We start from the raw sequence: 14,337 nt of genomic DNA on the forward strand, positions 1-14,337 counted from the left end.
TGAAGCCACAGTCTGACTAGATTGGGTTCAATAAATAGCCGACACGAAAGTTTCCAGAGATTACCTGTTATGATTTGTTTTCAAAAGCTGAGCGTTTAGAATCATAGCTTTTTAAGTACGAGTATCTTAAAACATCTCCCCATAGTTTTCAAAACTAGATGATATAAAAATAAAAATTATACGCCCCAGAGTAACCAAAATAATACCGGATTCACGTATAATTTTATCTTCTTGTCAAAATCTCTATATGGTTAGAGATACCTTTAGATTGAGAAAAACAATTACTCTAAAAAAAAAACCCCCACACACACACATTTCATATGTGTTTGTATAGATAGTTGTTTATCTACTTTCCATTTCACACTTTTTATTTCTTCAATCATAGTGTAATCATAATCATGCATGCATGTTAGATCTTCATTACATATGTTTTCAAAAAATATAATAACCCAAAAAATATTTTATAGTAAAATAATTATCCATTAGTTCTGATGCCGCTACAACTTCAGCTTCACGTTTTTCCTTCATGTAACCGGTGACACGCGAAATCCTCGTGATCTAACCCGTGACATCCCCTATCGTTTGCTTAAACATCTTTATTCTTGATAAAATTGTATCAACTTATCTTTTCCATTCTTCTCGCAGCCGATCCCACCGCCGGAACTTCTCCTCTTCTACTTCCCCAATATTTACCATCTCGATTTCGTCCAATCATCTTCGTCCCTCACGCCTTCAACTCCCCCTCCACCGAAAGCATTGTAATTGCTATGCTCGCCTCTTTCTAGGATCGAGGCCTCTCCTCCGGTCCGGATCAATAACCTTCGACTGATTGCCCAAGACTATTCTTTGGTCAGTCTTGGTCACCGTAAACCTCGAGGCGCGTTAGGTGTTGGAAACCGTATCACTTGATAGTGCACGTAGATGGTACCGGCCATCTCATGGATCCATCGCCTCCCTTAAAATCGCATTGTACTCTTGGCCGAATCCCTATCACCATGAATCGCGATGAAAATGGTCACGGACCCGTTGTTCGCGGCAACAAAAGTTCTCCCATGGGTTCGGTCAAACTTCCATTGAATCAGATAGATTGTCCGAAGCGCCGCAGGTTGCTTAGGATCTACTCCCCATCTCTTCCAACGCCATTCAATAGAAGATCCACTTACGCCCCCAATCAATGAAGACCTCTTTACCATGTAGTTCCCATTAGCTCTTTGTAATTACCGAGCATCTTCATGCGCGGTGAAGTCCATCGCCGTAGATCTGCAATTGAACAACTATCCTATCCTTCTCCGATGTCGCTCCTGAATTCTGCGGTCATCCACCCTCTCACTGATTTGCCGGATGCTCGTCCGTCTTATCTTGTCTTTATGAGCATTGTGACTTAGGACTTCACCGCTGTAAATCACATGATAGTTCCCAATATTCTTCCCGACGACGGCGATCGTCCCCCATTCTCGCTCTCCTCTCACACAAACTCTCTCATCACACCTCTCTCCACCATCCTCCAGACCAACCATTTCAAGGCATAGCAGTCATTAGTCTCGTGATTCCGTGATTCACGATAATGTCGCAGAACGGTTTTCGGTATCTCTATTGGTGTACTCGGCGCCCCTCGTACTCCTGGTAGATTCTTGATTGGGGTAAGATCTGGCTTCAACGGTTTGTTCATTATGCTCTGTCTTTCTTCAGCGGTTTTCTCCCGATGCTCGCGGGCACCCTCCGTCCGTCCGCTACCCGTGCAGCGATCTACGTGGTATCCCCCACTTTCCTTCCCTGGTTCCGTTCTCCTAGACTCCTCCCATTTTCCAATGACAATACCGCTTTTCCGACTTTCTAGAATCCTTCTACATCAGATCCTCATACCTTATGTATTTCTCCACCCTGGATAAAGTTCATGTAAGGTCGGCGATCTCGTTCTTTTTCGCCACAGATTGATGTACTCTGTTCCCGAATCTCTCCAAATGTTATCACCACATCCGTTTATCCAGAGTTTTCAACTTTCAATGTCTCTCTTGAATCGACATAAAAAACTCTCTAACGACTCCAGGACCAGTTGTCTCACGTTGAATAGAGGCTTCGATATCTACCACCGTCTCTTCGGTGTATGAAGTGATCTATAAATGCTTGTCTAACCGAAATCGGTTATGCTCCCCCCGGTCAACACAGAATACCCGTCGACGCTCCTCCCCGGACTTCGCCGGGACATCATGCGTCGCACCATCATACCGCGCTTCCTCCACCAGGCATCTCGCCACGGATGGATGATGGATGCATCGGATCTCCTTTTTACCGTCATACCTTTTGAATCTAGGTTGGCGAACCGCCGTCAAACCCTCGACGCCATATTTTATGCGCTAACGTCATGGTTCAACCTACCACCACTGGACCGGTCGCTCCTCCTTGATTTTTCTCTTGTCGTTTGCTTCCTTCTATCGTTGTCTATCATCTCTGGACTTGCTCCATAGTCAACCACTCTGGGATTTTCCACCGAATCCGGTCCCACCATCTCTTCTCGGCTTTCTCTCCGTCCGATCCCTCGTTCCGCTTCTTCCTCGGTCTCATCCTCCGCCTTTTCTCTCTCCGCTTCTCAGTTCTTCATTCTCTTCCCTCGGCTTTGCCGATCTCCTCTCTCATCCGACCTCGCTTTTCTTGTTTCCGTTCCTCTCTTGGTTACCTTCTCCGTCAATCACACCATCCGGCCCAGATCCGGCAACATGCTTCTCCATCAAAGCACCTTTTTAGGTCTACCTACTCTCTTCTTCGGGTGCCATTCCTCTCTTGTTCTTGTCTTCCCCGCGACGGCGCCATGTATGAGCTTATACAACATATCTTTCTCTTTCTCTTTCTCTTTCTCTCTTCCTCTCTTTTTTCTTCCTTTTTCCTCCTTCTCTTTTCACACTGTTCCTTTTATATCGGGCTCCTCTTTTTGTGGGGCGTTCATCCGTCCTTATATTCTTATGTCCTACTCCTCCGCACCGGTGACACATCTGGCTGCCTAGGGTTCCGTGGTTCTGATCCCGTTAACTCCCTTTTCTCTTCATATTCTGCATCCTATTCCTGCACCATTGACCCAGTCATCTTTTCCACATTATGCTACTACAATGACGATATCATCAATCAGTATAAGATCGTGGTCTTTCTGTGCTGCTGCTGCTATGTATTGTCCTTAGATGGCTGGAATGGGAGCTGTACTGGACAGTGGAAGACGTTTCGAACTTTGTGCCTATGGTTTCGAAACCAGCGTTGCTGGGAGGATGCATGCATTGGATCGTGGAAGGTTATAGCAGGAAATTGGATTATCTTGCATTGGCGAGAATAGGTTATAGCAGGAATTGGAAGGTCTTGCATTAGCAAAATAGAAGATGGGGAAGTCAGAAAAATTGAACTGCCAAACCAGGCAAAAGTATACAGGGGCAATGGTTCTTAACTTAAGTTTAATAGTGATTAAAGAAGATTTGTATCTTGTAAATTTCCATAATGCTCAACATTGTTACATTATTTGGATTTTAGAAGACTGGGACAAAACAAATATGGACCAAACTCTACGAAAAGAAACATGAACAGTGTTCGAAATGGAGTCTGCACACTGCAACAAAGATCGATTTAGATACTGTTGGGACTTTATTGATGGAGATTCGGTTATCAATGAGAGATTAAGTTCCAAGTTCGGAATTTTTGTTTTGGAATGGTCTTGCTCATTTCAATAGCCTTGTCGATTTGGGTGAGATCGAGAGACCATTTGCAGGATGAAATATGAGTAGAAAAACGAAAAAAGGGAAAGACTGGTGCCTTCCAGACGAGGCAAACGCAGCACCGGCAAAAGGGGACATACACGAGGAAGCTGGTACGGCTAACCAACGCTGTTTTATCCTCTCTCTTTTTTTTTTTTGAAATTTTTGGTTTCTTAGCATTACAATTCGTTGAGTTACTCAAAATATTGTATGAATGCTGAACGAGTTTTGTTTTGAAGTGGGACTTGCTGTCCCAGAAAGTACTTTTTGGTGCGTTTGTCTTAATTTCTTTTGTATATTTCATTATTATCATGACAAAGTTATTATATACTTCTCTCTAAACTACTTAGACTGGAAGGAGATATGCTCCTACTTATAACACCCAAGTGATCACCATCGACAACAAAGTCATCATATAGGGTAACAGGGGAGAAGCAAGCACTCACTTAATCTATGTATGACAGATCCAAATTCTCAGAAGCCAAATGCCCATCGATATAAACATTGAAATACAATTCATAAAGTGCCATACTAGCAATGTCACAGAAATGCATGTGAACTAGATACTTATAACCAACGCTCACAGGAAGAGTCCATGTAATATCAGAGTTTGTTGTCGAAAAAAGTCAAACTAGCAGAAATACTTATAACTTTTCCACTTTCCCTTGCAAACCTATATATTGTACCCATCATACGCATAGAGCGTTCTCCAAGTTTGCAGTCAATCAATGAAAGGATAGCAGGGTCAGCTGGTGCAGTTGGGTGTGGAACAAGCATATCCACCCAAGAGCAGCACGAATAGTGTGGAATCTAATGCACAAATTAGTCCCTAATTATGACAGGGTACATAGGAAAGGGATTCATTCTAAATGAATCTATGTGTATGCAACAATGAAGTACAGAGTGTTCAGCACATGATATAGGACGGTGATATCCCTAAGCTCATATTAGCATGGATATCTGAGGCTGTGTAAGGTTTCCTTTAAGCAGTTTGCACGGTTGCACCTTCAACATGTCAGGCATGCTGCAAAGAATCGAAGTCCTATCAGGAAGCATCTCATGGTTGATGGTTCAAATATGGAAAACTAGAAACAGAATTTTCTTTGATGAAACAAGGCCTAACATTGTTCAACTAGCTGAAGAATGATATTGTAGTCTGTACAGGAAGTTCACTACCATTGAAGACCTGAACCTTCTCCTAACTAGGGTGGCCAAAGAAATATGCATGGCTCTGCTATGGCAAACCCAGTATTACTAGTTCCTAGCTTATGGAATGGGAGTGACCACTAACTATGCAGCTAAATTTTCTGCTATAGTCCTTGCAACAGAGACAGCAGTAAGGAACAATTGGAGGAAGCTATGGATTGACAGCCACTCAATGGTCGCTATAGTTGCTTTGTGAAGGGACAGAAGCTATGGAATTTAAAAGCAAGGTGGATGAGAGCAGTTAACAAGCTAGATTTTGGAGTATTCCGCATACTCTAGGGAGGCAGATTTTGGCACGGATGCTGCAGCAAAGAAGGGTTGTTCTTCGAGTCTCGGAGTCATTATATTCATACTGCAGCAAAGAAGTGGTATGTAACAAAACCAACTATTCTGTACCATACTTGTATGCAAAAACCTAAAAATAAAAGGATATAAAACAGGCCATTGTATTTAATGTTTCCTTGCCCAATGTTTTTGTGCCCTTAAATATGGAGACTGAAGCATAATATACTGCGGCACCACCACTTGGCTAGGGCATAGGAATGTTTTATCTCAGTGCGCTTTCTATTTTACAGTGTAAAATGATTTTATGATGCTAAGATCCCAGATCATCTTATTTTACTCACATTGAGATCACTCTGTTACCTTTCTCTTTGTTTTTGTAACCTTTTCTATGGCTAAAATTTGCAGGAGCATGCAGATCACTCACTAAAAAACATAAACACCCACCCTCCCGAACAAAACAGAAATATAACCTCCGACTGGTTACAATGGCCATTAATATAAGAACTGCAGCAATAGCTAAGGTTCCATATTGATGTCATTTTCCAATATCAACTCGAAAGGTACAGCTTGTTTAGACAGGTTTAGACTTCAAAAACAAAATGGCTCATTAAGGCAATAAGAGTAACAAGTGAAGACTTGTTCTTATTCTAAACTCAGTAGTTGATGCTTAGTCAATCGCATAAAATGAAAAAATACACATGATTATAATACAAAAAGCTTCAAACAATTTCATTAGTTACATCTTCATATGGTGTCTCTAGCATCTTGTCTTCATCATACCAAAATTACATAGTACAAATACTAATTAATTATTCAAAAGAATAAGAACTTTACTTAACGCTGATTGATTCTTATATTTCAAATTGCCTTCTGAAGCATCCAAAGGCAATGGTGACCACCCCACAGAGTCTTGTGCCACAGCGTTTCTCCTATGCATAACTACAAAAGCCACCACCAACAAACTTATAATAGCAAGTGAACATACTCCAACACCATTATTTCCTCTCACCACGACTCCTCAAAATCTAAGCAACAGATATCTTTCCATTGAAACTACCCATGGAATTATTCATCTTCATGATTTCCAAACCATTCAATATAGCATTCATCCTCTCTGGACTACTTAGATTCAAGGAGCTATGCTTACACTTATAACACCCAACTCATTAGCATTGGACAACAAAGTCAGCATAGTAAGGAGAAGCCAGCATTCGTGTAATGTCTGACAGATCCAAATTCTCAGTAGCCAAATGCCCATTGATGTAAAACATTGAAATACAACTCATTAAGTGCTAGACTAGCAATATCACAGAAATGCATTCTAACAAGATACTTATACCCAACACTCACAGGAAGAATCCACGTAATGTTAGAATTTCTCTTCAGATTACTCATAACTCGAAATGAACTATATACATTATCGGTCCAATTTCTCGACTCAAACCACCTTCTTGGTACTGAATTCTCCCACTGAAATGAATATCCATTGACGTTTCATTCATTCTCAAAACCCCCATCATCAGGAATCCATGTTCTCCACAATGTATCATTAAACGGAGTAACTTTCGGACCACCAACATTAAGTCTATAAACAGTTTCCAATCCCTGATTTCTCAATCCATTAATTTTCTCACTCACATTAAAACCAACCAACATTGCAGTATCAGCAATAAGTCTATCGGGTGCCGAAAACACTTCAATCGCATTCACATACCCAAAACTCGATTCATTAAACGGTGTAAACACAATTTCAACCACCCCTTGTCAACATTAATCAAATACTCTTTCAAAAATCGGTTCTTTTCACCATTCTCAAATTCTAACCCATTAAACTTACTTAACAACAAATAACCATTACTTGAAACATGAAAGTTAGCATTACTAATATCAAAAAAGGATAGAAATGCAAACGTACCAAATGAGTGCCCTTTTTCTTGATACCAAAAGTAAAAAAATGATTCTTTATTGAAAATTCTAGCTGTGTGGTATAATTGAGAGAGATGGGGAGAAGGGTTATTGTTAATGAGTGGAAAAGATGATGACTTGGCGGACAAGAAAAGTGAACCTGGTTTGGAAGTATCAGTAATGAAGAAACGATTGTTGAGGGAAATGAGGTGATGGGTGAACCACAAATTGATAAGGTAGTTGTCTGTTGGTGAGAATTGTGTCACTGCATTTGAAATAGTGAAGAAGAAGAAGAAGAAGAAGAAGAGAATGTTGAGCTCCATTACAGAGAAATGATTTCAGTTTTCAGAGCTGTTCTGGTTTTGAGGATCTGACTGAAAATAGTTTCCGTGTTTGGTGGGGTCAGATGTCAGATGTGTTGCGCTGTACGCGTATATCCAAGTTAGCGGTAGGTGGTCGACTGGGTCATGGGCTTTCGGCCCGCGGTGTACAAGCCTATACCCAGCGCTTGTTTTCACGTTTTGGCCTGCATGGGGGAAGAAACATTCCAAAATATTGTCTACAGTAACTCGCCTATCCTAGGAGAAGCCGGCCATTGGTAGAATCAGATAAACAATGGAATCTTTACTGATTTTTGTTGGTCTGGACAATTGATTCAGCACTATATATAGACCATTTTTGCAAAGTGAAAAGCCAGAAGAAAGAGAGAGTTATATAATGGCTAAGATCAACAACAAAGTAGCCATGTTTAACATTGTTTTCATGCTCTCACTTCTTCTCATCATGTCCACTGCAGAGGGCAGGTTTTTTGGTCGTAAGTTTTTACCCTAGTATATTGAAACAAGATTGTTTTCCGTCAAGCCAAATGAGTGTGAAATGTGAGAGGGCGTGTATATAGTGTTTTTTTTGGTTAAGTAGATTTATAATGCTTATATATTTAGAACTAAATATTTAGTGCACAAACGTTGGACACAAGTTCTTAATATTAAAAATGTGTGCGAGTGTGCGACCAATATTTAGTTTTTTTTTTTTTGCCCGAATATATTTAGCATGTTGTGTGGTCACTGGTTCTTAATTAATTAATATTGGACACAGGTTAATTCCTAAACAAAAGGTGTCTTTTACAAAGGGTAGATGTTTACAATTATTGTGGAGAATTTCCCAAAGAATGAATTTGCATCAGTTGCACTCGATCTGCCAATTTCTAAGTAGAGTTCCTAATTGAAGCATGTATAAAAGATGGATAGAAGAGTTCCAAATTTTTTTTCTTCAGAAAACCAATATATTTAAGAGGATTTGGCAAAAATAGATGTCATTTTTCTTCGAGACGAAGCCTAGAGTCGAGATTATCTAGCTTTCAGTGCTGTAGATTTCAAATTATTTAATTTAATGTGGCAGATGATATAACGTGTGCAAAAAGATTGTCAAGCATGAGATGATCATTCCAACAAAGTGTATCGTTATTTTGTTAGAGAATACACAACTCTGCTTTCGTCAATATATTCATATTTTGTGTACGGTGCATTACATGGATAGTCTAATCGATATGTATCTGATGTGATTAACAGTTACATTTGGAAGAGTGAAAACTCCAAACTGTGATGAAGTTGTTGGAGTACAAAGTGGTGATACTTGCTTCGGCATCATACAGAGCAGCAATTCAACAGCTGCAACTTTTTGTTGCTATCAATCCCAATCTCAATTGCAGTGCTCTTTTTCATTGGTCAATGGTTGTGTGTGTCGGGAACACTTAACTAAGATGGCTACACTCGTATATGCAATTGAAAGTGCTAGTGAAGCGAAAATAAGGATTTGCAACTTGCATTTCTCTAGATGAATTAGCAATGTGTCTTTATACCCAGTCAAATTTCGTTATTATTATTTTTTTTAAAACAATTAATGGTTATTATATTTCTTGATTTGATGAATAAAACTAGCGTTAGTAAACAGTGTCATTTGTTTACTGGTAAGAAAGAGATAAATAAACGAATTATCACACAACAATTCAATTTTTCTGGAGTAAATTTGGGCAATGAACTTTCAATTTGTTGTATGCAAAATAATGGATGAAACTTTGAACAGAAGTTAACGTTGCAACAAAATAAAGATTGATTCCCAAATTTGTTCAAAAATAAATTTATTTCTCAATTTTAGATTTTGTGTAAAGTTCGTTACCCATTCATGTATTTATCTCGTTACAAAAAGATTACAACATACCACTCTTTTAGAATCAAATACCAAACCATTTGTGTAGTCAAAACAAAAAGTTCAGGAAGCGAATATCACAAATATGAAGTCATATAAAAACTTAATAGAATCTTTACAGTTGCACCAAAAACATATACACTGAACTTTATAAATTTTCGTTTGTACAAATATATTCAATCTGATCTTTTCTATACCTACTTTTATTCGATAAACTATTCTTTCCTATACTCGGCCTTTGGGACAGTAAAAATTTACTATCTTAAATTCCAATAGTCTCACCTTCCCTGCACACACTCACTTCAATTCGAGCAGAATGATCCTTTCAGTGGTAGGATTCTACAACAATTTCTCCTTGGAGCCTATACAAATAAAATGTCACAACATATAATTAGATCAATGACGCTGCCTCAAAACTAATACAACAATGTCATGAATAGGCTAAATGTACATTTTTTTTGGGGCAACCATTTAGGAAAATAAAAGACATTTCCCCCATTTTTGTGGGTCGGCGGGTAGCTAGTAAATTCGCGGACAGCAAAAATTCGATACATAAATTATTCGTCAAAAATTTAAAATTTTGAATAATAATACATTTAAAAATTTGGCCAAAAAAACGAAAAAAATGTCAAACATACAATTCGTCTTTTATACGCATATAATACGAAAAAAAAACGGATATACTTTGTTGCATTACAAGTTTAGAATGTAATAATTTGTAAGAATTGCTCATTAAGTACACATACATAACTCAATTGTTCATTTATATTTACTTGCTAACACTTTAGTTCTTCGATATTCTTTAGGTATGGAAGGTTCTAACTTAAGTGGATTTTCAAAACCTTCCATTTTGAAGTTGCATCATACTTTTTATAGTATATTTTTTTCATTTTTTTTTTAATAAATATGCATCTTATTCATATGAAAAGAAAGAAAGAAAAAGTGAGTAAGAGACTCACCAATACAAGGAGGTGTTTAACAAAAAAGTAACTTAGAAGTGAAAATCCTAGCTGAGATACACCTGAAATAACAGATCTCCACTCTAACATTAAGTTCCCAAAACAGTATCCCCTTCTCTCCAAAAGCATCGATGTCCAAAGCCACAAGTTCACTTTAATGTTACGAATAGTGGTTTCAATAGATGCGGGCTTGCTGTTAAAGATGGCATCGTTCCTTGTTCTCCAGATAGACCACCACGTGGCATAAGGAACTAAAGGCCAAATATATGCATTTCCCATAGGCCGTAGTATTTGGCGATACCCAACTATGAAGGCAAGAGACTATTGAATGAGGGCAGATAGCCTAGTTGATATCAATGCCCATTGGTTGTAGTATGTTTTGCCACACGCCTTTACTGAAGCTACAATGTAGCATAAGGTGGTCTGCAGTTTCATCAACTTGAGTGCACAACACACTCTGCCTCCACCTCCTTACCCCTTGTGCGCAGTTGATCTGTTGTCAGTATCTTTCCTTGTAGTAAACACCGAAGGAAGAACTGCACTTTAGGAGGTACACCACTGCGCCACGCCATCGATAAGAGCTTCGGAGTTCTAGGTTGTGGTGGGTAGGGAATGTTGTTGGCCAGTAGATTGTAGTATGATCGAGAACAGAAATTACTGTTGCTAGATTGCTTCCATACCCATTTATCCTCTTTCCAATCGGGCGGGTTAACCCCCGCAAGAGCATCCAACATCACAATGACACCCCTCTATGTGCCACTCCCCTTACACCATGCCTCAATTTGAAGTTCCAAGTCAACCCATTGTTCTCCCTAACCATACGATCTTTTACCAGCCCATCTTTGTCACTCGAATATCGAAAAAGCTCTTCAAAATTCTCTTGGAAAGGCTTATCCGCACCAAGCATCCTTCCGCATTTTGCTTTTGTGACCGCCCCACCTCGGTATGTGACATTTTTTTTTGCTTACCTTCTGTAGTGAGAATTCCACGCCACAAACTGCACCCATAGGAACTAAAAAAGATCGGGTGGCCAACCACCCACCTCAAAGCGCACCAAATTTGTCCCTGAATGATCTCCTTCCATAATTCGGTTCACCCTCTCGCCAGATCTCCATACCCATTTACCCAAGAGGGACATGTTGGTCAAGTGTATATTTCTGATGTTCAAACCCCCATCTCCTTAGGCTTACAAGCATTCTCCCATGCCAATCGATGGTACTTTCTACTCTTTTCGAAGAACCCCATAGAAAATCTCTCATGATTCTCTCCAATTTCTTCCCTACGCCATCTAATGGTAAGCGTTTTAGAGGTGATAGATAGGGATGGCGGCAAGTGTGTATTGATGAGTGTGAGTTGACTTCCCTTAGACAACATCTTTCTTTTCCAACCGTTAAGCCTCTTAGCGACTTTTCTAGTACAGATCCCATACTTGCTTGTTTTTTGTGGCAACCCAAGGTACTTACAAGGAAGTTGGCCCTTGCACACCCCATAGCATTGGCAAGTAGCTCCAAATTTGCACCTCCCCCACTCTATAATAGAGGTTATGGCTAGATTGGGTTTTAAGCCGAAATGCCTCAAACCAAAGAAGAGCAGCTTTAAGCACCAAGACTTGAGCTATTGAAGCATCTAGAAGAAAGATAGTGTCATCTCAAAATTCTAACATGGGGACGGCCCGAGGACTATTGTTGCCAAAAGAAAAGCCAGCTAATCACCCTCCTTGCACCGCCTTTTGAATAATTTTTGGAGGGCTTCCATCACTATATCAAACAAAAAGGAGAGAGGATCTCCTTGGCGTAAGCCTATATTGCTCTTGAAATTACCCTGGGAGTCCCATTGATCATCACCGAAAGATGATGTCGATACACATGTCATAATCCACTCATTCCATTTATCTCCAACCAATTTGCATAACATATATCTAAGAAAGCTCCGGTTCACATAATCGAACACTTTCGTGATATCAACCTTACATATGATACGGTGTGTATTCGAATGAAGTCTCTCGAAATCAATACACTCGTTGGCTATCAATACCCCATCAAGAATTTGCCGCCCCTCTATGAAAGCACCTTGGTATCTGGAGATTATGTCTATTAATACTACCTTCAAGCGAACATTCAAGACCTTGGAGATGATTTTATATATGCCCCCAATTAAACTAATAGGTCTGAAATCTGACATCTCCCTTGCTCCCTCATGCTTTGGAATAAGAGTGATGTACGTGGAATTGTTACGCTAGTCGATAAAAGCTGAATCTTGAAACATTTTCAGAACAGCCATCTCATCATCCTTAAGAAAGTGCCAGCATTTGCAGTAAAATTCCATATAAAAGCTGTCCGGTCTCGGAGACTTGTCTCCTTCGAAACCCTTCACCACATCCTCCACTTCTTCGATGCTAAAATCCCTCTCTAGCCACTGTTTCCTTTCTTCTAAAATTGTCTCAAAATCTAGGCCCTCTAAAGTTGGACCTAAAGTCTTCCTTTTACGTATAGAGAGAAGTGTAATACCCCACTATGTGGTTTTATTTCAGCTTTTATCGACACCATTCTCACCCACCCGGATTTTAGAGATGTCCTTGATCTTAATCTTCATGTTGGCCATTGTATGGAAGTACTTAGTGCATCCATCACCATCCTTAGCCCACAACGTTTTGATTTCACCCTCCATGAAACCTCCTCCCTTTTCAAAAGAGTTTGGAGTTTTGCATTGGCCTCAATTTATTTAGTTATAAATTCCTCCCGTTAAGACCCTTTCCTCTTCTAACTTGTCAAGATCAGCAATGATAATCTTTGACGACTTGTTGTATCAATAAGAGCGTCCACCACACGAACACCTCTTTTGTTCCAAACAATAAGTTTCGTTTGAGTGCTTTTAATTTTCTCCACCAAATAATACTTTCGGAGACCCACCAACACAAAAGAGTTCCACCATTCTTCCATCTTCCCCGAATATCTTTGTCATCAAACCACATCAATTCAAATTTAAACGGCCTTGGGCTTGATTCTTTTGACAAAGGCAATCCAATAACACACGCCTTTATGGTCCGAGGAATATCTCGAGTGCAATTTCTTTAGCATTTCGAAGTGGCCCTCCCACTGGAGAAACCGGAAAACGATCCAACCTACTCAAAAGAGGTTCATACCGATTCTTTGACCTGGTGAACATCACACCTTGTAGTGGGAACCCAATTAACTGATTCGGGTCTATAAATTCCCAAAAACTGCCATTTTTCTTTGTCGTTATCGCCTCCATATCTTTCAGCCTTCTCCGATCACATTGAAATCTCCACCTACACACCAAGGGGTACTCACACCAAGCACGATATCATCTAATTCAAGCCGAAATCCTCCCTCGGATCTTTGTTGCTCTTATTAGGACTATACACACCAGTAGCCATCCACTTAAAGTTGTCATTTATCAAAGAACCAGTGATAGTAATTGAATAAGCGCCTACTAAGTGGTCCTCGACTATCACCTTATCTGTATCCCAAGCAAGAATCATTCCCCCTGATTGACCCCAAGAAGGGAGTCCAATCCACTACCAATTGTCAGTCCAAATTCGCATTTCCACAAAGGGAGCTAGGTTTCTATTCTAGTTTCTTGAACACAAAAAATATCAGGCTTCGTTTTGAGAATAAGCTTCCTAAGACTCATGCAGGTTGCTTCATTCCCCATTCCCCTTGCATTCCATGTCAGAAATTTAGTTGACATTAGCAACTTGTACACCCTCCATACCACATATATTTGCCTCAACCACCACTTGTGCACCCTCAATACCACTGGCCTATGTTGCCGACACTGCTTGTGCACCCTTAAAACTGCATGCTGTCTCAACCATATCTTGTTCACCCTCAAGAACACCTGCCTCTGTCTCGACTATCTCTTCATTCTCAGAATCCTCTTTGCAAGCATCTATAATTTGCAATTTTTTCATTTAAAAAATATGGACCTTATTATTAGACAATGGAGAAAATCTTAAACACCACTTAGCTTTTCCTACACTATTCCCGCCACCACTCAAAACCGGTTGCATTTTGTTATATTGA

General features: G+C 39.8%; 1 long non-coding RNA gene and 1 pseudogene across 1 annotated transcript; one reads left to right on the forward strand and one right to left on the reverse strand.

Annotated features, from left to right (window-relative positions):
• Positions 1-6,247: 6,247 nt before the first annotated feature.
• LOC147476449 (putative receptor-like protein kinase At5g24010) lies at positions 6,248-7,576 on the reverse strand (annotated as a pseudogene).
• A 133-nt stretch (positions 7,577-7,709) lies between these two features.
• Positions 7,710-9,131, forward strand: LOC147476450 (uncharacterized). The gene is made up of 2 exons (XR_015208411.1): positions 7,710-7,941; positions 8,696-9,131. It is a non-coding gene; the product is annotated as an uncharacterized LOC147476450 (long non-coding RNA).
• The last annotated feature ends 5,206 nt before the right edge of the window (positions 9,132-14,337 follow it).

The sequence above is a fragment of the Coptis chinensis genome, chromosome 9 (assembly GCF_015680905.1).
Source record: "Coptis chinensis isolate HL-2020 chromosome 9, ASM1568090v1, whole genome shotgun sequence".
Classification (NCBI taxonomy): Eukaryota; Viridiplantae; Streptophyta; class Magnoliopsida; order Ranunculales; family Ranunculaceae; genus Coptis; species Coptis chinensis.